The 24,495-nt window shown below is 51.5% G+C and overlaps 1 long non-coding RNA gene across 1 annotated transcript; it reads right to left on the bottom strand.

Annotated features, from left to right (window-relative positions):
* Positions 1-23,711: 23,711 nt before the first annotated feature.
* Positions 23,712-24,146, bottom strand: LOC119329854. Its single transcript, XR_005159807.1, has 3 exons — positions 24,064-24,146; positions 23,913-23,992; positions 23,712-23,830 (listed from the first exon to the last, which is right to left on the bottom strand). It is a non-coding gene; the product is annotated as an uncharacterized LOC119329854 (long non-coding RNA).
* Positions 24,147-24,495: the final 349 nt, after the last annotated feature.

Genomic DNA, 24,495 nt, shown 5'->3' with positions numbered 1-24,495 from the left:
GCCTGGCGAGGGTGTCGGCCACGACCTGACTAACCACAAAAGACTCTAGTCTAGGTTTATCGCCTATTCGGGTTCCATCCGCAAGGAGATCCGGCCGGGGTGTCGCTCACGGCCCCAAACGATGTGTGTAGGGTTCCCAAGCCCACCTCGCCGGATGGATCTATGCTTGGTACACCGTGCCACTTGTGCCTAGTCTGTCCCAAGCCCAGCTAGCCGGGTGCCACTTGGTAGACTACTAACACTACCTACAAACACCAGAAACTAATTGCAACTCCTGGACAAAGATCAAGTTGGTTAATAAGTCGAGAGAGCTTGGAGTGCCCGAAGCCCAATGTGTGGTAGTAGCTAGTCATTGGACAACATACATAGAACTCAGTGCTTAAGGACGGTTCCAGTGAGACAACCCACCATGTACTCCTACATGGCCTCTCACCGCTACCTTTACCAAATCGTGTTCACATGCTTAACTCTTAGCACCAGAACATATCGTACCACTCCAATTCATTCCCGATGAATCAGACCTGACACAACTCTAAGCAATAGCAGGCATGGCATGGCAAGAACACAACATGGATCAATCAACTCCTACACATGCTAGTGGGTTTTAACTATTTACTATGGCAATGACAGGTCATGCAGAGGAATGGGTTCAACTACCGCATCATAAAGTAGCAGTTGAATCGTTGTTGTCCTAATGCAATAATGAGAGTAGGAGCGAGAGAGTAGGATTGTATCGGAATGAACAAGGGGGTTTGCTTGCCTGGTAGATCAACAGGGGGGCACTGCTCCACTGATAGGTACTCTCGAACACTTTCTGGAGCAGGACCTATCGAGAAGGAACGGTGTCGGAAATCAAACACAAGCATATGCAACATTATGATGCATGAACATGGCATGAGTATGTGATGGTTTTTGAGCTAATGCAACTAGCATTCATTTCGTTAAAGTTCATTTGAACTAAAGATTCAAATGCAACTCCAAAATAAGCTCTTAAATATGCCATAAGTGTGTTTTCATATATACAGCATGTATAGATGGTTTGTCATGCATGAAAATGGTACAGATGGATAGATTGAATTTTTCTGATAATTTTTGATATATAAATTATTTCAATCTGAGCTACGATTGAATTTCTATTAATTTTTGAAGTTTTGAATATATTCTGGAATTTCTGAATTATTCTAAATCCAGAAAAGGATTAATTGCGTCAGCACTGCGTCATTCTTGCGTCAGCAAGTCAACAGTGCTGACTGGTCAAACCTGACGACCGGGTCCCACATGTCATTGGCTCATTGTTAACTGGGAGTTAATCCCGTGTTGACTGGGATTTGACCTGTTGCGGGGCCCGCCTGTCAGTGTCTGTTAGAGAGGGGTTAGTGGTGATTAGCGCCTAACTAAACGTCCACGTCAGCCCATCAGAGTTCGGCCGGCGACGACCTCAACCGCGGCGGAAACTCGCCGGAAAACAGCTACGGGGCTCGATTTTGCGCGTGGTTTGCGTCTACGGGTAGCTGAAGGTCTCGCGCATCTAGAGGAGGCAACGGCTCGCGCCGGAGTGGACTAAATCGACGGCGGCGGAAGCTTTTGCGGCGGACGGAGTTCGGCCTCGACCAGAATCGCGGCTGCAGCATGCAAAAGACAAGAGGGAGAGGGGGATTCGAGGTGGGAGCTCACGGCGGAGTTGCTGAGCAGGCCAGTGGGCTCAGGGAGGCGCTGAAGACAGTGAATCGGAGTCGGCGGTCGGTGGCGTCCGAGGAGGAAGACGATGGCGACGGCAGCTCGACAGGGCGTCCGGCGTCTTGTGGCTTGACGGAGAGGAAGAGGGAGATGTGGCAAAGCTCTCGGGCTTGTCGGAGAGGCGAGGGGGAGGCGGTGGCTGCGGCTATGGCGAACGGCGGTGACGGCAGCGCTCGGGCGCGGTGAGAGAGAGCGAGGGAGAGGAGAGGAATGGGCACGGGAGAGTGAGAGGGGAATGGGGCGGCGCGTGGCGTCGTCCAGGGAGGTCAGAGCAACGAGGAGGGGAAGCTGGAGGTGGCGGGGAGACGTGGCCACGACGTGCGTCGTGCCCGGCTTCTCCTCTGCCTACTGGCAAGAGGTAGAAGACGGGGCTGCCCTGGTGGGCTGGGCCGCCAGGTGGGCTAGCCAGCTGGGCCGCCAGGTAAGTCAGGTAAAAGTTTTCTTATTTCCTGTTTTCTTTTCTATTTTCTGACCTTTGTTTTGATTTAATAAAAATACTAAATCAAGTAATTTTCTTCTGAAACTTTGTGCAGGGGCCTAATGGATTATTCCAAAGCCCCTCATCAAAATTCGGAACTATTGGACAATATTATATATATATAAAAATATTTATCCAACGCAAATAATTACTCGATTTATTCCAAATGGCCAAAATAAATATTTATGAGCCCCTAAAAATATTTGTTTGAATTTTACCTCTGCCCAATATTTTTAGAGAGAGACATGAACATTTTCTTGGACCTTTTTGGAGAAATTTTTATTTGGGTCATTTCCAAAAATGATTCTGAGGGTTTTACAAATCCCCATTTCAAATTTAAATGGAATTTAAACATGATGCACACATGAGTAGCTAGCCTAGGTCATACCAGAACTAGGGATGTGACACTGGACCGCATCGTTACCGATGATCGAAGGAGCCATCAAGCCTTACGGTGATGGCACAGTGGAACTCTCAATGAAAGCACCAATGTCGGTGTCAAGACCGGTGGATCTCGGGTAGGGGTCCCGAACTATGCGTCTAAGGCGGCTGGTAACAGGAGGCGGGGGACACGATGTTTACCCAGGTTCGGGCCCTCTCGATGGAGGTAATACCCTACGTCCTGCTTGATTGATCTTGATGATATGAGTATTACAAGAGTTGATCTACGACGAGATCGTAGAGGCTAAACCCTAGAAGCTAGCCTATGGTATGATTGTTCTTCTACGGACTAAACCCTCTAGTTTATATAGACACCAGAGGGGGCTAGGGTTACACAGAGTCGGTTACAAGGGAGGAGATCTACATATCTGTATTGCCAGGCTTGCCTTCCACGCCAAGGAAAGTCCCATCCGGACACGGGATGAAGTCTTCAATCTTGTATCTTCATAGTCCAACAGTCCGGCCAAAGTATATAGTCTGGTTGTCCGGAGACCCCCTAATCTAGGACTCCCTCAGCACCCCAAGGTAATATTCAAGGACAACCAAGATCCTAAGCTTGGGGATGCCCCGGAAGGCATCCCCTCTTTCGTCTTCGTTCATCGGTAACCTTACTTGGAGCTATATTTTTATTCACCACATGATATGTGTTTTGCTTGGAGCGTCATTTTATTTCATTTTGTTTTGCTTGCTATTTGAATAATATCCTAAGATCTAAAATTCTTACATGTTAGAGAGTCTTCTCATAGTTACATAATTATTCAACTACTCATTGATCTTCACTTATATCTTTTGGAGTAGTTTGTCGTTTGCTCTAGTGCTTCACTTATATTATTTTGAGAGTCTTTTAGAACATCATGGTAATTTGCTTTGGTTATAAAATTAGTCCTAATATGATGGGCATCCAAGAGGGAGTGCATTATGAGAAGTTTGATACTTGATAATTGTTTTGAGATATAAAGATGGTGATATTAGAGTCGTGCTAGTTGAGTAGTTGTGAAATTGAGAAATACTTGTGTTGAAGTTTGCAAGTCTCGTAGCATGCATGTATGGTAACTGTTGTGTGACAAATTTGAAGCATGAGGTATTTTTTTGATTGCCCTCCTTATGAGTGGCGGTCGGGGACGAGCGATGGTCTTTTCCTACCAATCTATCCCCCTAGGAGCATGCGCGTAGTGCTTGGTTTTGATGACTTGTAGACTTTTGCAATAAGTATGTGAGTTCTTCATGACTAATGTTGAGTCCATGGATTATACGCACTCTCACCCTTCCACCATTGCTAGCCTCTCTTGTGCTGTGCAACTTTCGCTGGTACTATGGTCTACAATGGAGCTGATGTGAGTATCGGTACTCTATCAGAGAAAGAAGGAATGCAAGTGCATTGGATTATAGAAACAACTGACTAATTTAAAGCTCAAATGCAAGGGAATTATGATTTCCAAATCAAGGGATCAGAAGCCAACGGTCTGATTAAGGATGCTTAAGGTGAATAGGCTTAGGGGTACTATCGATGGCAAATTGATTGCTCGAGATCCAGCTCATGTTTAAATGACGTCTGAGCCGAAAGGATGAATTCTAGGATCTGAATGGGGATTGCGACCATTCGCAACATATTGAATCAATGGACTCAAAATGGTAGTGACTACAAATGCCAATACAATTACTATACTTATGGGACTAACCATAATGTAAGCAAGCAAGAATTTCAAGAGCAATAAGCTACTAAGAATTTTCGGAAGATCGGATAGTATTACGAAGAATTTTGTGAAACACATTATCAACTAGGAATGAACAAATCCTCGACCAGTGCCATGAATTATTCGTAGGGGTATTCATGCCACAAATATTTGTAAGGTAGTGGCACAAAGTATTCTCGGAACAATAGAGAGAATTTCGGGGTATCTTGTAATAACAAGATCAACTGGGAATAGAAGTAAGAACGACAGGTGCATGTATTTATCCATAGGGATATTTCGGTGGTAAGAAATTGCAAAAGCAATGGGCACATAGTCTCGAGAGAACTTCAGAGAGTATCTTCGGAATGTTCTGGTGCAAAAATTGATCATCTGGAGTGAGGGGCTCTCCAGGAGAAAGTATTTTCGAGAACCAAAAGTTAGTTTTTTTGCAAAATCATTTAACCCGAATATAAGAGAGATCAGAGTCCCAGAGTATAGATGAGGAATAAAAGATCCTAATACCACCCAATGGCGACGTGGGCCCGTAAGCCACACAACCATGTTAGTAATAGTTTTGCAATGACTAGACTCAACTTCGGCCAAGGAGTTGGAAGGGGGCTACCTACAGGCAGTCGGCTCTGATACCAACTTGTGACACCCTCGATTCAATCGTACACTAATCATACACGCAAATTTGTATGATCAAGATCAAGGACTCATGGGAAGATATCACAACACAACTCTAGACACAAATTAAAATAATACAAGCTTTATATTACAAGCCAGGGGCCTCGAGGGCTCGAATACATAAGCTCGAATGCACAAGAGTCAGCGGAAGCAACATTATCTGAGTACAGACATAAGTTAAACAAGTCTGCCTTAAGAAGGCTAGCACAAAAGCAACAACGATCAAAAAGGCAAGGCCATAACGTAGTAGTAGGCACCCTCGGGGTAATAGTAGTCATCAATGGTGTCGTCTGGCTCCTGGGATCCGTCATCTGGTCACAATAATCGGGTATGGGGAAAAAAGAGGTAGCAAAGCAACTATGAGTACTCATCCAAAGTGTTGGCGTTCTGGGAACGAGGGTCCCCAGACTTGCCTGCCTGCGGCCTACGGCGTGGCTCAAGTGAGGGCCCAGCGCGGCCCATCTTCATCAGCTCAAGCTCAAGACCCTCGCGAGGGACCAAGCCTCGCGGGGCGGACGACAGGAAGCTTCCTCAGAGGCAGCCTCGTCGGGAAGGCTTGCGAGGATGCGGAGAGATCAAGGCAGGGGTACCTCACGAGGAGCCCGTGACGCAAGCCATGACGATCGAGACCAGTCGGGTGCCAGGCAGGCGCCGGCCTGCGCAGTGTCCTTGTTTCCCCTTTGGTGCAAAGGGGGCAAGCACAGGCCAAGGCACCGGGCAAAGGTTGCCATTCTGGTGCAACGAGACCAAGACCAGCAGAGCGGCAGGACGGCGGTCACCGTGGAGCCCAAGACGACATCATCACCAGTACTTTTGGCAGCCAAAGACCACCTTTGGCCAGGATAACTTGTACTATATGTTCCCCTTCAAAATGGCCAATTGTTGGCTCCCTTCCCGCTCATTATTTGGGGAGAGGCCCAGGGCCTCTATAAATAGAGCTAGCCACCACAAAGTAGAGAGACCCCGGAGAGATCAACACACCCAGAGGGCTAGAGATCTGATAGAACCCTAGCAGAGAGAGAGATGGGCGACTGAACTCACCCAAGCAGTTCATCGCACCAGCTCAAGAACACCTTTCGCGAGGCTATTCTTCCCTTGTACTGTTCATCATCAGCCCCTGAGGCAATCCACCACACCACACACTGGAGTAGGGTATTACACCACAACGGTGGCCCAAACCAGTATAATCCTTGTGTCCCTTGTGTTGTTCGTTGTTTCCAGTTTAGATCACGCGAGGAGATTGGACGTACATCGGTAGGGGAGAGATCTCTGCGCGCACCCCAGTGTTCGAACCTCAAGGGTCTGCCGGAACCCAAAATCGGACATTTGACGCGCCAGGTAGGGGTGCACCGGAATCTTTCTTCCGCTGTTGGCGTACGATCCTCCGTCGTGTCCATGGCTGACGGTCGTCGGGCTCGCGCCGAGCGCTGGGCTGCTCACGCCACCCGCGTCGCTCAGACGGCGCCCGTCGGCAGACGTCCTCGTCGTTCCCCGTCGCCTGCCGCCAACGCCGGCACCGGCCCGGCGGGGAACGAGCAGCAGGCCTGCTCCCAGCATCCTTCGGTGCGGCGGGAGGGCCGCACCGCCACACCGTCGCTGACTCCAGCCGCTTCGTCGTCCCACGCCCGTCGCGCCCCCACGGACACGCACGCCGTGCTGCTCATGGCAAGAGAGCTCTTGCACTACCGCCCCGTCGACGACCTCTACAAGGACTGGCTCGGCCGCATCACCGAACTCGTCAGCACCGTAGGGGGCTCCCCCTTGCCGTCCCTCTCGCTGCCTCGCCCTCCATTCCACGCAGGAGGAGGGGATCAGGAGGCGCCTCCACCACCTCCTCCCCAAGAAGGCACCCTGGCTCCAAGGCGCGCAGCAAGAAAGGAGCTGCCAAGAGATTCCTCGTCCCCAAGAAGGTGCTCACGCGCTCCCAGCGCTGGCGCGCCAAGATCACGTCCCTGCGCCTCCATGCCAAGACCCCGCGCTGCTCCAAGCGGCGGTGTGTGGTAATCCCCAGGAACAAGCCCAGCACCAGCAAAAGGCACCGGTGGCCACAACAGGCTGCCGCGCCCTCACCCCCGAGCTACGTGGTGTCGCATGGATTGGAAAATTCAAGCCTGACCTGCCCCCTCGCTATGATGGCACGACGGACCCCGCGGAGTTCCTACAGCTCTACGAGCTATGCATCGAAGCCAACAACGGAGACGAAAGGATCATGGCGAACTGGTTTCCCATGGCGCTCAAGGACGGGGCCCGCACCTGGCTCCTGGCACAATCTCCTCCTGGGATGAGATGCACACTCGCTTCATCGCCAACTTCCAGGGCCCTCGCGACTGGCCCCCGGCCGTGAGTGATCTGCGCCGCATCAAGCAGCAGCAAGGGGAAACCCTGCAGAAATACATCCAGCGCTTCAACAACGCTTGCCTCAAGATCCCCAAGGTGACTGAAGAAGCCATCATCTCGGCCTTCTCCGATGGCGTACGTGACATCAAGATGAAGGAGGAGCTAGCAATTCATGAAGACCTGTGCACATCCCTGGAGCTGTTCAACTTGGCGACCAAGTGCGCCAGGGCTGAGGAAGGGCACCTTTCCCTCCTCGAACTCCCGGCTGCCAACCCAGAAGAGAAGAAGCCCAAGGCCAAGGACATGAAGCGCAAGGGGGCTGCCATGCTTGCAGCGGAACCAGACACCAAGTGAGGCAGGGATCAGCCTGAGTCATCCAAGGGCAGCCGGTACTGTGTGTACCACGACCTCCACACCCACAACACCAAGGAATGTCAAGAGCTCAGGGCCGTGAGAGATGGACGTCAGGGGCTATGGCTGAGGAGGAAGAGGTGGCGGACGATGGGAAGACCGTGGCCCTCGGCAAGGGTGGCGTGACCGACCTCGCGAGGATCACTGGCAGGACCAGCCTCGGGAGGGAAGCTAAAGAGATCAGCCTTGTGAGGATCGCCCGTACGGCAACGCTGGCCTTCCTTCTCTGCCGCCACCGCCAAGGAGGAACGAAGACCAACATCAAGACGAGGGGGCTGGGGGCTTCCAGGAGCCGCGCGCAATCGCTTGCATCTTGGGTGGCACGCAGGCCCCAGCCTCAAAACGCATTTTCAAGCAGTTTGCTCACGAGGTGAATGCAGTCCTCCCCAAGCTTGAGTCCACGCGCCCTCTCAGGTGGTCTGCGTGCGCTATCACGTTCAGCTCAGCGGATCAGCTCAAGTGCGCGGCAATGGCCGGAGTCCTCCCGATGCTTTGCTCCCCAGTCATCAGCAATGTACAGGTCACCAGGACCCTCATTGATGGCGCAGCAGGACTCAACATCTTGTCCGTCGAGACGTTCGACAATCTCCAAGTGTCGTACGATCAGCTTCAGCCAACCAAGCCATTCTCAGGAGTCACTTATGGTTCCACTATTCTGATAGGGCAGGTTCGCCTTCCAGTCACCTTCGGGCAGCGCAACAACTACCGCACGGAGCTCATCGACTTCGACGTCGCCCACATCCGTCTGCCATACAACGCCATTCTCGGGTACCTAGCCCTGGCCAAGTTCATGGCAGTGACTCACCATGGGTACAATGTCCACAAGATGCCAGGAAGCGGTGGAGTCATCACTGTACCCTGTGAAGAAAGGGATGCAGTGTGTTCACTTGAGCGTGCGTTCCAAGCCGCAGCAATCGAAGACCTGGGCCATAGGAACGGAAGGCTTCCCGAGGCGACCCTTAAGAAGAAGAAGGTTTCGCCTGACACAAGCCATAAGGAGGCAGGCGCCGCCGGAGGTGTTGCGTCAGGATCTGCGCCCAATCAGGGAGCGCCACCCTCTCTCGCATAGGAAGGCGCGCCCAGCGCCCTCCTCAGGCAGGGCTCGGGGGCTCTTTCTTGGAGAGCCACCGACCTTGCCGAGGTCGCGAGGGAGGCGCTCGGGCACCACTTGGAGGGGTGCTTCCAGGCACATTTCCCTCGTGAAGGTACAAGGCAAGGAAGACCAAACCCTCAGGAGTTCATCCCAAGCAACACCCAGGAGCTACAGGAGTCGAGAGTCATGCGCGGCAGCCTCTGCTTACCCACCGTAGCCCCACATCAAGCAAGGATGGTGGGTTGCGCGTCTGCATCGACGTGCCAGGGCTCAACTGAGCCGCGTCTCAGGAGTACCTCTGGCCTTTACGCGTGGGGCGTTGCGAGGGTCCACCTCACAGCTACGTTCGCATGCCTTTTGGCTTGCCGAACGCGGTCGTCGCTCATCAGCACCTGCTGAGGAGCATTCTGGAGGCTCAGGAGGTCAGGCATCATGCAGTCCTGGCGGAGATGGAGATGGCCCTCGGGAACCCACCTGTGCCCCCGGAGCCTCCCGAGGCTCCTGGGCCTGGGGGCTCATGAGGATCCACGTCTTCATCGCACATCACCTGCTTCTTCAGCATCACTTCATATTCAACGGCACCAGGTGACATCTTTCTAAGTCCCGTTTTTAGCTGGGAGCACCCACAGGGCCGCATCATTCCCAGGCCGCGTGGGTCCGTCCCTGTGGCATGTATCTGTTTTGCTTATGCTCTTTACTTACCTTGTTGGGGGCGCCCCTCGGGTTGCATCATCCCCGAGCTGCTCGGGCCAGGCCCAGCAGCGTTTGCTTTTCCCGAGTCTACTTAAAATTAATTTGCTCTTTCGCGCTTAATTGTCACCTACTGCTTATCGCGGACTTCTCCGCCTTCATGCAAAGCGCTTGCACGTTAAAACGGGGGTACCTGAGCATCGGGACTCATGGGCTCCTACTAGCTCTCCAGCCTCACCCCCTGGCCTTGACCCACATCATCGCAGCCTATCATACCAGCGGTGACTGAGCTAGCTCGAGGGCCGGGACCTGAGGACGTAGAGCATTTGCATTCTAACCACCCTGCAGGAACACACCATTGATAAAGGCCCAGAGCCAGGCGCAACCCGCCTCGAGGTAGGGCCTCGTGAGTCCCGCGCTGGCTCACGAGTGCCCAGATACACCTCTCCTAGCCCTATTGTGCCGGCCACGTGTCAGGGCGGGGCTGTACATGCCCCGCGGGCTCCTCCCGGAGGTGAGCCCCGTCCCACGTACCAGTGGAAGCACCATGCTCCACGCTGGCTGATGACACTACCGAGGAGCGGCTATGCCCGTACACATACGAAAGCGCTATGCTCCGTGCTGGTGATAAACAACTGAGGACGGCCTACGGCCGTACCAACCTCAGGGAGCCCAGAGCTCAGTGTCCGGCACCATCGCAACACCTCCCCTCAGGAGCGCCGTGCAAGGGGGTTGGACACGGGGGCTACGCCCTGGTCTTGCCCGAGCGCACGCCACCTAGCCAGGTCCCTCGGACCTGGTCGTCACGCGCCCCTCCCTGAGCGGAGCCAAGGTACGGAAACCCGTTTGAACGTCAAGGGGGACTCCTGAGCATCGCGACTCAGGAGCCCAACTTGCCCCGTAGCCCCTCACTCCTTAGTCCCGTCCTGGTTTCCGGTCGGGGCTAACGCTGGGTGAGGTATGCGCGGGGCCAGGCCCTGCCGACGCAGAACGATCAATCCACTCCTTGTTCCCCCCTTTCCTACTTGCTGCTTGTGCGTCAAGGGGGACTCCTGAGCATCGCGACTCAGGAGCCTAACTTGCCACATAGCCCCTCAATCCTTAGTCCCATCCTGGTTTCCGGTCGGGGCTAACGCTAGGTGAGGTATGCGTAGGGCCGGGCCCTGCCGACGAAGAGCACGAGCAAGTAGGGGAGAAAAATACAAATTTCAGGAAATTCAAAGAAAATATTACAAGCCATAGATTGTTTCACGACGCCAAACACAAGTTTAAACGCCTCCGCGAGGCATCGTGCATGTTGCAGGAATAAAAGCAGGACAGAAGCCGCGAAGGGATCACTCTCCAGTGGCGCCGCCTCCTGGGGCCGTGGAGCTGGCAGCACCACGCCTGGGAAAGATGCTAAAGGCGCGGAACCTCCCCAGCAAAGCTTCGACTCGACCTTTCACAGCCTTAGCGGCAGCGGCGGCAAGGTCGCGGCTCATGGGCTCCAGCAGGCTGTCGAGGTCGACGTTGGGGTCGCGCTGGTAGACGTGGCTGAGGACATGCGTCAGCACCGCCGAAGACAAGGCGCGCGCCTCGGCCTCGGCCGTGGGGCCAAGGCCGTCTTCGACATCTTCAAGTGCACGGATCAAGAAGGGAAGCAGCTTGGCGTGGCCATCCTCCATGCCGGCCAACGGCTCCTCCAAGCCGCTCTCGTAAAGCATCTTCAGCGCGGAACGAGCCCTCTTCTCCATCTTCGCGAAGGCCACCCGATCCTCTGCCAGGACCTTAGCCTTAGCGTCTAGCTCGGTCCTCTCTGCCTGCAGCGACCGCTCCAGCGTCTCCAATCGGCCATGGCGGTCATCAAACTCGACGTCCCGGTCCTTGACGGCAGCCTCCCAAGCCTTCATCTCCTTCTCTTTCTCCTGGCGGCCGTGGACCTCCTTGGCGAGCTCGTCACGCAGGCCTTGCTGCTCGACCTCCAGCTCCTTGCAGCGAGCCTTGGCAGCTGCAGCGTCGCCCAGGGCAGCGTTGCGAGCGGCCTTGGCTTGGTTGGCGGCCTGCTTCTCCCCATCGGAGGCCGCCACGGCCTGGCTCAGCGCTGCTCGGACGGAGGCAGCGGAACGGGCCCAGCCAGAAGCTAGCTCCAAGCGCCCGGCCACTAGGAAAGGGTCCGCGCTCAGAAGATCCTCCCGCAGCTGGCTCAGCTCGCTGGCGACCTGGTCGAAGATGACGGCAGAGGGGACAGAAGGAGCGGGAACTGGCGGAGAGGGCGAAGAGGACGGCAGCGTGATCACGATTTGGCAGGAAGGAACCCCCTGGGCCTTGGCTGCCCCAGCGGCAGCATCAAGCACAGTCGACTCCAGGGTCAGCGGGGCCATGGGGGCTAACTCCTCGCTGAAGCGTCCCAGTCGGCCTCGCGAGGACGACCGGGCAGGGGAAGCGCGAGCCGCACTGTCTTTCCCCTCAGTGGGCGAAGGCGCCATCTCGGCAGGTGGACTCGCCCCAAGCGGGGCCGCAGAAACCCCTTTCAACCTCTTCACCGCAGGCGCCGGTCTAACAAAAGAATATGGACGTCAAGCCTCGGCGGCAGAAACCAAGCAAAGCAGTAATCAAGCACTTACTGGTTTTCGCTCGCGGACCCAAGCAACCTCCGGCCGAACTTGAAGCCCGAGAGCCTGCAGCTGGGATTAGCCTCGGGAGGCCCGGAAGCAGAAGCCACGTCAGGAAGGCTGGGGCTGGCCTCAGACCGCCCAGGGATTAGAGCGGACCCTGGGGGAACGAGCCCCGACCTGCCCTTCCTTGTGACCAAGGGAGATTCCTCCCCTCCTTGGTTGGCGCCGGCATCGTCGTCATCCGGCATGGAGCGGAGGGCCCGAGACCTGAGCCGAGGGAAGGACTCCCCCGACTCCTTGCTAGTCGCCTCAAAGTCAGACTCTTCTTCCTCCGCCTCTTCTTCCTCCAAACTCCCGCTGGAGCTGCCGGAGGACACGTTCACCATCGCCAGCGCCGCAAGACCCTCGGGAGCTTCCGCGGGCACCAGCCCATCGCCATTAAAGGTGGGCATGGCGTTCACCACCTGCTCCCAGTCGTCACGAAGGAACAGGGGGACGGGGGCGCCCACCGGGTTCGCCATGTCTCCCCCAACCAAGGAATGGAGGGCCGCAACTAGATTCTCATTGGTCAGGGCCTCAGAGTTTAGGCGCAAGGCGGCGTCCACTTCTCCAAGCCTCCACAACGGGAGCGAGTGCTCCTGGAGTGGAGCCACCCGGTGCTCCAAGAACTCCCTCAGGAGCGTGGCTCCAGTCAGCTTCGCCGTCCCAAAGTTGCTCGGCCTCAGGTCCGCGTTCATCCTCTTCAGCAACCGCCCTCGCACGGGGGTCGGCGAGCTCCATGCGGGACCACACGTCGACAGCCTTGGGTTGGCCCGTAGGCAACACCAGACTGGGGTGGAGGCGCCCGACGTCCACCATGACCCACTTGCTCCGGAAGCCTTTGATTCTCTTCCCAGGCTTCGAGATAGCATTGGAATTGGAGTACGCGATGAAGCTCGCACATGCGGAGACATGTGCATCGAGGGCTTTACCCCGATATAAGCCTGACAGTAGTAAGCAAAAATCGCCAGGAGGAGAACAGAGTTGGGGTGGAGATGAAGAGCCTGCAAGTTGTACTGGCGGAGAACGGCAAAGAAGAACTCGGAGAAAGAAGGCACCAGACCGGAGACGACGGCACTCGCAAAAAGCGGATAGAAGGTGCTCCCCCTGCTTTCAGGCTGGTCGGAGCTGGCCTTGAGCACAGTCGCCCCCTTGCTGCCCTGCGCCACCGTCATCAGGCGCGTGAGGGTGAGGTTCTTCTCCGGCAAGTTCAGGGAATCCAGGGCCAGCGAGTACCAGGCCTCGGTCGGGGACTCGTGAGGCGCCATGGCGTGCCGGGCGAGAAGGATTGAGACAGATCTGGAGTATTTCGGAAGCAAGAAGGAGGAAAGCAAGAAAGGGGATCTGGGGCGAGGCGAACAAGAACAAAGCAAGTAAGCCTGGCCCGGGCACCTCTTTTGTCAGATGGACAGTTGCCGAAGCGTCGTGGGAAGCGCAGACGCCCACGTCCAATCAATCGCCACGCGGCGCCCAAGGCCGTAGGCTGTTAGGGCCCGCGGCGCTTCGTGCTTGGCCCGTCGCTTCCCTGCTAGGCCAAGCCCGGGCGCGCCTTGGGCCCGGGGGCTACTATCGGCGTTCTGGGAACGGGGGTCCCCAGACTTGCCTGCCCGCGGCATGCGGCGTGGCTCAAGTGGGGGCCAAGCGCGACCCATCTTCATCAGCTCAAGCTCAAGACCCTCGCGAGGGGCCAAGCCTCGCGGGGCGGGCGACAGGAAGCTTCCTCAGAGGCAGCCTCGTCGGGCAGGCTCGTGAGGAGGCGGAGAGATCAAGGTAGGGGTACCTCACGAGGAGCCCATGACGCAAGCCATGATGATCGAGACCAGGCGGGCGCCGGCCTGCGCAGTGTCCTTGTTTCCCCTTTGGTGCAAAGGGGGAAAGCACAGGCCAAGGCACCGGGCAAAGGTTGCCATTCTGGTGCAACGAGACCAAGACCAGCAGAGCGGCAGGACGGAGGTCACCGTGGAGCCCAAGACGGCATCATCACCAGTACTTTTGGCAGCCAAAGACCACCTTTGGTCAGGATAACTTGTACTATATGTTCCCCTTCAAAATGGCCAATTGTTGGCGCCCTTCCCGCTCATTATTTGGGGAGAGGCCCAGGGCCTCTATAAATAGAGCTAGCCACCACAAAGTAGAGAGACCCCGGAGAGATCAACACACCCAGAGGGCTAGAGATCTGATAGAACCCTAGCAGAGAGAGAGATGGGCGACTGAACTCACCCAAGCAGTTCATCGCACCAGCTCAAGAACACCTCTCGCGAGGCTGTTCTTCCCTTGTACTGTTCATCATCAGCCCCTGAGGCAATCCACCACACCACACACTGGAGTAGGGTATTACACCACAACGGTGGCCCGAACCAGTATAAACCTTGTGTCCCTTGTGTTGTTCGTTATTTCCAGTTTAGATCACGCGAGGAGATTGGACGTAGATCGGTAGGGGAGAGATCTCCGCGCGCACCCCAGTGTTCGAACCTCCAGGGTCTGCCGGAACCCGAAATCTGACACAAAGTACTCGCAAGACTTACATCAGATCTAAACTAAGTATGCATCTGTATCCAAGGAAATGGGTTGTATCTGTGGACTAAACTGCAGAATGCCAGAAGAGAAGGGGAAAGCCTAGCCTATCAAAGACTAGCATTTTCAAGCACCTTCAAGCATCTTGCAGCATACAGAAGAGTGTAGATCAACATAATGTAAAGTAGTAGTAGTAGTAGTGTTATCAACCTCGGACAGAGATCCTTTCTCGACTCCCTGCGAGAAAGCAATCCCAGAGCCATACTATCTAGTTATCACCTCAAGTATCCAGTTCTAGTTGTATCGATCGGGATACAACTCCAAGTGTCCGTTACCATAGGATAGGCTATCGATAGATGTTTTCTTCCCTGCAGGGGTACACCAACTTACCCACCACGCTCGATTAACTCCGGCCGGACACACTTTCCTGGGTCATGCTCGGCCTCGGCCAAACAATACGCCGCAACCCGACCTAGGCTTAATAGAGAGGTCAGCACGCCGGACTAAGCCTATGCCCCAGGGGTCTTGGGCCATCGCCCTGGGAGCTCCTGCATGTTGCGTGGGCGGCCGGTGAGCAGACCTAGCTACCTCCTTAAAAAGGCAGGTGCTTACCAGTCCAACCCGGCGCGCGCCTCTCAATCGCATGACGTCTATTAAGCTTCGGCTAATGCATACAACGCAGAACGCCCATACAATGCCCATGTGATGGTTAGTGCTATCAGGCCAGAGGCCCCTCGGATCAAATATCCAAACCGTTAGTGTGTTGGTAGTGCGGTCACGAGCAGAGACTCACGAAAGATGTGACCCCGTCGCCCTGTCTCGAGTACTTGTGGCAAGGGCTAAGAATGCCCGACCATGCCTCGTGTTCAACTCTCGGGTACCCTCCAGGTCAACCCGTCTCCATATCACTCGCGGGTACCCCTCAGGGTCGACCCGCCTTTCCAAGTAACAGTTGTAAAGTCCAAGTATCCGTGTGTCCAAACATCAAGGGGAAAACCCGAGGAATCACCCCCGGTGAATTCCACTCGATGTAATCATCAAGGTAGCGTAAGAGGATCCACCCTCGAGGTTCACACTTGAGGGGTTTCACGACAGAGCCGTATTGGAAGTGGTTAAGGAGGAAATCACCCTCGATGACCACGACCGAATAGCTACACTACAGAGGTCTCATCAGGAGTGATGTAAGAGGTTCCACCCTCGGCACTCAATGGTAACTCTACAGAGTCGTACAACTAGGGGGGTGATGTGCGGTGTCGGGGCCTGGACGTCGATCACGTTGATCGAGTCATCAACATAAACGGGACAACTGGGATAAGGTGGGGGTCACTGATGGATCACTAGCCAACCTATACTAAGCAGTTTAGGATAAGCAGGTAAGGTAACAATAAGCAGGTAACAAAAACATGCTATGCATCAGAGTAGGATCATACAGAAAGCAGTAGCAGTTCTAACGCAAGCATGAGAGGGAAATAAATGGGCGATATCGGAATGCTCAAGGAGGGTTTGCTTGCCTGGCAGCTCTGCTGAAAAGAAAGAAGTGTTGTCGTCGACGTAGTGGATCACAAGGGCATCAGCATGTGTCTCGGGGTTTACCGGAGAGAATAGGGGGAAGAAACAATAAATAGCAAGCATACCAATGCAACAGAAAGCACGACATGGCAGTAAACTATGCTAGGGGTGCTCTAACGTGGTACTACACGTTGCAAACGGAGAGGGAAAATGTCCGAAGGGGTTTTCCCGGCGTCTGGCTTTTTTTCAAACAGACGAACGAGAGGGGACGATTGCATGTTCAGCATGCTACGGGCATGTGACATATGAATGGACCGCGTATTTGGATTCGTTGGATTTTTCTGAGCAACTTTCATATAAAAATTATTTTCATCCGAATTACTTTCTAGAATTTATTTATATTACGAATTTAAATAGTAAAATACTTTTTACACATAGCTGCAGCTAGCCAGAGTGGCTTATAGGCCCTGTTTGGTTCAGATTTTATCGACAGATTCCGCTACCGCGCAGCAGAATCTGAACCAAAGGGAGAACCGAGCAGAATCCGATTTTAGAAATCCGCTGCCAAAATCTGATTTCGCTGCGGGCCAAAATCTGAAAAAGCTATATCAGCTGGTTTGCCAAATGACCTACATCTTTTTCAAATTAGATTTTACACAGCTATTTTTCTACAGCAGATTTTTCACAGCTGCTTTTAAAAATCGACAGCCGAACCAAACAGGGCCATAGATGGGACCAAAAGGCTGGGTTGACCCAGTCAACTAGTCCAGTCAGCAGTTGACCAGTCAACTGTTGACTGGTCAACATGGTCAAACAGGACCCACATGTCATAGGCTGGGTCAACGCAGTCAACAGTTTGACTAGTCAAACTAGACAAGGGACCCGCATGTCATTCATGGTAACTAAAGGTCATTTGGATGAACTAATTAGAATGGGCCCAGCAGTCCGTGTCTAATCTATACCTATATATACCTATAGTAATTGCTGACTCCCTTATATACCTATACTAATTGCTGACTCCCTAGAAATTCTCACGTTAATTAGTAATTAGGGGCCGTTGATCTGGTGGGGCCAAATTATTACGGCGTAGATCAATCCTATGTATGCGGCCACGCCATGGCCGCCCAAGCCTTCGATCGATCAAGTCAGGCTTTGCTTCTCACGCCCATGTACGTCATCGCCATGGCTGCCCCAAGCCTTCTAACTCAATCAGCCAATCAAAATACATGTACAACACGACAGGCGGCGAATCTCTGTCTCTTCTGCTTCCAAAGCAAATCTTGTGGACTGTGGTAGGAAACTGTCGCTCCCTTCTATCATTGAAAATAATTCCATTACCATCGTCTCTCTGTTCTCCCATACAAAAAGGTCCATTGTTTGATGCAAGAAGATTGGGTCGTGGATCAGGTATGCTCAAAAAGCTTATTCCTATGCATCATGTTCAGGTCGTCCATCAATAATCAATAAATTAAAGAAAACCGAGCTAGGGCTGCCGTTGCCAAAGGATTTTCCTCTCGGAGTACCCATGTAGACATTTAACCGAACCCTAGCTCATTCATGCCTGCCATCAATGCCCGCCTCCGCATGATTGATAAGGTCCGCCACTTTGATTTTTGACTACCAATGTTGTCGTGCACAGTCCAAAGCAGTCGCCCAATATTGGCGCAATCCCAGCCTCGACGACTCATCCGAGTGCTTCACCGAGATAGGCACGTATGAGGCATTGAGGCCCAACCGATTGGTGTTGCGAGTTAGATGAAACTATATGCAAGATACACATATGTACAGAAGCTAGCAAGCTGCTCAATCTATTTGTGCGCAGTCCAAAGTAGTCGCCCAATATTGGCGCAGTCCCAGACTCGACGACGCAGCCCAATGCTTCACCGAGATACGCAGGTATGTCCAAAGCAGTCGCCCAATATTGGCGCCATCCCAGCCTCGACGACACAGCCGAGTGCTTCACCAAGATACGCACGTATGAGGCATTGAGGCCCAACTAATTGGTGTTGCGAGCTAGATGAAACTATATGCAAAATACACGTATGTACAGAAGAGGTAGCAAGCTGCTCGATCTATTTGTGCGCAGTCCAAAGCAGTCGCCCTATATTGGCGCAGCCGAGACTCGACAACGCAGCCGAGTGCTTCACCAAGATACGCATGCATGAGGCATAGAGGCCCAGCGGATTGGTGTTGCCAGTCAGATGAAACTATATCTAAAATACATGCATGTACAGAAGCTAGCAAGCTGCTCGATCTATTCCGCTGGAAGACTTAGGTATACAATGCAAATCCCTTAGATCAGTTTCGCAAAACAGACGCACACGAAGGACACAGTACTTTGCCATAGAGACTTCTGACGTTACATGCTTGGTTGAATCTAGCTAGCCTGTACATGCACATATTTCTTAGTACGGCAGGGAAGAACTTGGCCGATTCAACGACTGCGAGTGTGTTCTCGGTGGATTCTGATAATCTAGCTACGAGACTATGAGCGACGGTTTTCTTATTCCTGAAGATTTATAGATGCTTCAGTTATATGCATGCAAATGCAATCTGCATGGCAGTCTCTACATTTTGAAATTTGGAAGTTTATTGAGATCTGGGTAATAGATACCCTCAATCATGTGAGTGCTTGGCCAACAGGAGGTTTGTTCTATTGCACCAGTCTTTCATACTTGAAGTACAACACACTATGTTTCTTTTGATTTGTTCTTGCTTCTAGACTAGAGTGCATGCATATATATCATGTGTAAATAACTTCATTGTTTTCTTCCGACTTCTATGTACGTAAAGCACAACAGATGGCTCACTGGGACTGTTTCGGGGATGTGCATTGATTAATTATCACATCATTAGGAGATGGCTCTAACCTCATCTACGTACTAGCTAGATATCTTTTTTCTTACTATCACAATCAGTTTTTGGAAGAACTTGGTCAATTCAATGATTGCGATTGTGTTCTCGGTAGATTGTTATCGTCTACAAGACAACGAGCGATGATCGTTTTATTCCTGAAGATTTATACATGCTTCAGTTTAATGCATGCAATCTGCATGGCAGTGGCTAGATTCAAATTTGGGAGTTTATTGAGAGCAAAGTAACAGGTACCTTCAATCATGTGAGTGCTTGGCCAACAGGAGGTTTGTTCTATTGTACCAGTCTTTCATATTTGAAGTAAAACACATTCTGTTTCTTTTGATTTGTTCTTGCTTCTAGACTAGAGTGCGTGCATATATATCATGTGTGAATAACTTCATTATTTTCTTCTGACTTCTATGTACGTAAAACACAACAGATGGCTCACTGGGACTGTTTCGGGGATGTGCGTTGATTAATTATCACATCATTAGGAGATGGCTCTAACCTCATCTACGTACTAGCTAGATATCTTTTTTGTGACTATCACAATCAGTTTTTGGAAGAACATGGTCAATTCAATGAGTGCGAGCATGTTCTCGGTGGATTGTTATCGTCTACAAGACTACGAGTGATGATCGTTTTATTCCTGAAGATTTATACATGCTTCAGTTTAACGCATGCAATCTGCATTGTAGTGACTAGATTCAAATTTGGGAGTTTATTGAGATCAGAGTAGATACCTTCAATCATGTGAGTGCTTGGCCAACAGGAGGTTTGTTCTATTGTACCAGTCTTTCATATTTGAAGTAAAACACATTATGTTTCTTTTGATTTGTGTTTGCTTCTAGACTAAAGTGCATCCATATATTTCATGTGTAAATAATTAAATTATTTTTTCTGGACTCTATGTACGTAGAACACAACATGGCTCACTCGGACTGTTTCAGGGATGTGCATTGATTAATTATCACATCATTAGAAGATGGTTCTAAACTCATCTACGTACTTAATATGTATTTGTCAGTACTACAATCAGTTTTTGAATTCGGGCATGGGGAACTTAGTTTTGTTTTGATGGAAATAGGCCACACCTAATTCCGTAACCAGCGCTTGATTCCCTCAATCCTTTTTTTATCTCACATCACATGAATCGTGTTAAGCTCTTATATGCCTTCTAATTTGTCTTATTTTTCTTAGGTAGCCAAAGGATAATACTGTTGTTGGATGTTTGATCATGCTGGTATGTTTTTATCAAGTTTTCATAAGGTATTCTTTTTTAATTGACCATTTTATCAAGGACTATATCTTATACTCTTTTTTATACTATTTAACAATCAAATTTCTAAGACATTAGTCAATATGGATTTCTAGAACTAACTATTGTTTAAACAGCTGCGTATATTATATGTTTTTTCAAGGGAATATAAGCATATATAAAATTATGAACTCTATTCTTAGAAGAACTTCGATCAAATTAGTTATTACATGATGAAAAATATTTAACGACGTTTTCAACATAAATAGGCACAATTAACAGTATTTTCCATTTATATTTGATATCAAGCATATAAGATGTTCAAAAAATTCTAAAGTGATGTGATTATGAAAAAGTTTTTCATAAAAATTCTCGGTTACCGTGCATTATCACTCGACCATGTCGAAAACTTTGCTATATATTAATATTCAAAGTTAGAGAAGTTTACCTGCGCATTTTATATGTGCCATGCATTTACTACAATATGCCAGTTTGAGTTTTAAATTGCATGATCATATATCATTGAAGATATACTAGCATACATGAAAAATATTTAGGGAAATGGCAATCAAATTGATCCACTAACCAAATTTTGTGTGGTTTAAACATATTCTAAATAGTTACCTACATAAAATGTCACACCTATGCGTAATAAAGTAAGTAATGCATTCGATGACTCCACATCCTTCCCAAATGAGACCAACAAACATATTATTAGGGAAATCCTTCACGCATAATTGCATCTTCATACAATGAATTTTGAGCAACTTAATAGATAATGCTTGTAGCATATACATTTCTTTTGTAAATACCAATGTCTATAAATGTATATGCTTCACAAACATCTCAACTGTAGTTATTCATAAAAGAAACCTTATTCTTCATAATATAGATTTGAAATTAAATATTAGATAACCGGCCCGTGCGAATGCTCGGGTTGACGACTAGTTAGACTAGCTAATTAGATTAGCCCCTAACCTAATCCAATTAAACACTAATAGGGCCGGCCTCTTGGACAGAGTCTGTAGTAGCAACGCCGCATCAGGCAAAGCAAAGCAATAGCGGCTTCAGGTAGAGCAAGCAGCAGCAAGCAAGGCAATAGCAGTTAGCGGCAATAGCAAGCAAAGCAGCAGCAGTCTAGAGCAGCAGCGGAGCAGGAGCAGCAAAGCACGCGGGCGACACAGTGGCGCAGTGGCACAGCGGGCGCGGCGAGGACAGACGGCAGGAGCTGCGGCAGGCAGCGGCGAGCAAGACGGGACGACGCGCCGTGGCGCGCGCTAGACGCGGCCGGACCATGAGGCACACAGGGAGCGGCTACGCACGGCAGCACACCGGAGGATGACCGGCGCACAACACGCATATGGGGAGGCACGGGAGGATGCTCGTGAGCACATACGGGACTGCGGGGGAATGCGTAGGTAAGACCTCGTCCAATGGAGCTCAGGGTGGACACGGTCCGGGCCGGTCCGGTCCCGGTCCGAGCCGTCGTTTGGACCGGCCGCCGGCGGTCCAGGCCGGACCGGACCGAGCAGGCCAGCGCTCCTTTTTTCAGGGACCGGACCGGCGAGGCAAAAGCTCGGGCTGGACCGGCGGACCGGCCAACCACTCACCGGCGGCGAGAGGGTGACCATGGCGTCAGGGAGTGAAGGCTCTAGGCCCTAATCAGAAGGGGGAATAGAGCGGGGAGGTGCAGTGACCCACGTAGAACACGGTGGTGTGGTCGGGAATGCCGGGGAAGCAGCGACGGCGACATAATCGATGATGAATGACGGCGGCAGGAGTTTCGTAAGGAGGAAGATGGCGATGGCTCCGGAACGAATCAGGCCGATTGATTCCGTGTAGACGTAGATCTCATGGTCGCGGAGCTCCTGGACATGGTGGTTGGTCGTGGGGAGGCTGGTCGCCGCGTCCGCGAGAGGTTGTGCACTGGACGGCGGCGGCCGCGGAACAGGTGCGTGCGTGTGTGCGTTTTTTTGAGCGGAACGTGTCCTGCAGAATCGAGGCACTGGGAGGGATGGAGAGGAGAGCTCATGTGAGTGGCTGGTGGAGTGGTGGTGCGGCGGGCGGCGCTCGCCGCTGGGATGGGAGAGGAAGACGGCGGCGTCGCAGCTGTGATTCTCGGTCCGCTCGGTCGGCTCGGTTAAAGCCCGGACCGGACCGAGGCTTTGTCGGGCCTGATTCTTGAGCTCGGACCGACTGATTTTTTGAGCGGGCTAGGCCCGAGCTGGCCAGGACCGAGCGGGCCACGAGCCGGTCCGAAAGACCGCTCGTGTCGTCCACCCTGAAATGGAGCCCACGGGCGAGGCGGACAGGTCCTAGACGAGCTCGGCCAGGTCCAGCTCGCGGCCATGGCGGACAGTGGCTACTGTTATGAGTGGACACGCTAAGGGGACGAATCCAACGGGGGGAAAGGGGGAAAAGAAGCGGAGGCTCACAGAGACTTGGAGGCGTGCTCGGGGAGGTCGGGGATAGCCAGAGCAGTGCGGATCGACGCCAGTAAGCGGTGGTCGTCGTCGGGGAAGAAGGTCGCGGCCGACGTCTTGGCGGCTCCGCGATCCAAATTAACCGGCGTAGTCGACGTGGTCGACGTCGGGGATCCTCCTGGACGCATCATTGTGGCGCGAGGTGGCTTCATAGAGCGTTGAGGGCGGTGGTGTAGCGATGCAGCGCTTGGCAATGCACGAGGAAGAAGAAAGTGGCGCGGCGAGGGGGAGGAAAGTGGACGCTAGGGTTCGGGGTTAGGGCTGGACACGAGCCGAGCCGAGCTTGATCCGAGCCTGGCTTTGGCTCGCTCTGGAGCGGCTTGGCTCGGCTCGCTCAACCAACGAGCCTACTTCAACCGGCTCGGCTCGCTTTGGCTATGGCTCGGCTCAGACCGAGCCGGCTCGTAAGCCAGTTTCTCTCAAAACCATTTAATAGTACAGACCTCTGTATATAGTGCATATACTTGAGCAATTAAACCTATATTTTGGAAAACAAATAGTTTATACTACTTAAAATGAACAATCCAGTAGTCTATTGTTTTAAAATATGGTCATAGTAATGAAAAATAATGTTCTTATATGAATTCTTCTACAAAAATTGTAACAATGGAACACATATGAGAGAAAGAATTGGGCACCATTTCTATTGAATTTTGGACATCACTTCAATTGATCTTTACACAGGAAAACATCAAATATTGACAGCCAAACAAGGAAATTTTGCATAGCATAACACTTCACTTTGACATAAAACTAAGAAAATGTTGACAACCGAACAATGACTAGCGAAAACCACATAATACAAAGTTCATAGTTCATCACAAGTTCACAACAACATTGTTGAAAGTGCATGGTTCATCACAACATCATTCAAGGTCCATAGTTCATCACAACAACACACATAATTCAAAGTTCATCACAACAAAAGAAATGGCACGAGATGATCACGTTGACCTCAACAATCCACATGAGAAGATCATGTAGACATCCATCTTCAAAATAGCAAGAGCAACACCCACATGGCGAATATCTACATGTAACACAGATTTGTAAACTTGATATTCTCACTATGTCAAGATAGGGAAACTGAGACATGTAAAAACATTAGTTACCAATTGTTGTCACCCCCCACATCAACAATCTTGGGCAACTTGATATTCTCAACATCGTCCTCCTCATCTTCATCTCTCTCCTAATTATTTGTAAGTTAGCCACATACAAGAAATAGACAGAAATCATAGAAGAAAAAGATAGGAATCATACCACCACATTGAAGTCCTTGTGAGAACCTTTGATATAACTAGCACCGCACACCAAGGCTTCCACCATTTCTGGTTTCAAAGAACTTCCCCTTTTGCTTGTCCATTGCCCTTCCCATTCCCCTTCTGCATCCCTGAGACCGGCAACTTTCTCTTCATAATGGAGTCCAACGTCCTCTCTTTCTCCTTCTCCTTCCCACTCGCCTTCCCCTTTTGCTTGTCCATTGTTGCGACAATAGGCGTCTGCACACATCAGCAAACAACAAACAATCAATCATCAACAACAGTAAACTAATTAGACATGGAGTCTATGTAATTTTCCGGCAAGTAGATTTTTTTTCAAGCTGCTATGCTACAGCAAGTAGATCATCAACTTGTTCATCAACAACAGAAAACTAATTACACATGGAATCAATGAAAATTTTGATCTATCCAT

Source organism: Triticum dicoccoides, chromosome 7A (genome assembly GCF_002162155.2).
Source record: "Triticum dicoccoides isolate Atlit2015 ecotype Zavitan chromosome 7A, WEW_v2.0, whole genome shotgun sequence".
Classification (NCBI taxonomy): Eukaryota; Viridiplantae; Streptophyta; class Magnoliopsida; order Poales; family Poaceae; genus Triticum; species Triticum dicoccoides.
Note: the sequence above shows the minus strand (reverse complement) of the source record. Positions and strands in the feature narration are given on the sequence as shown.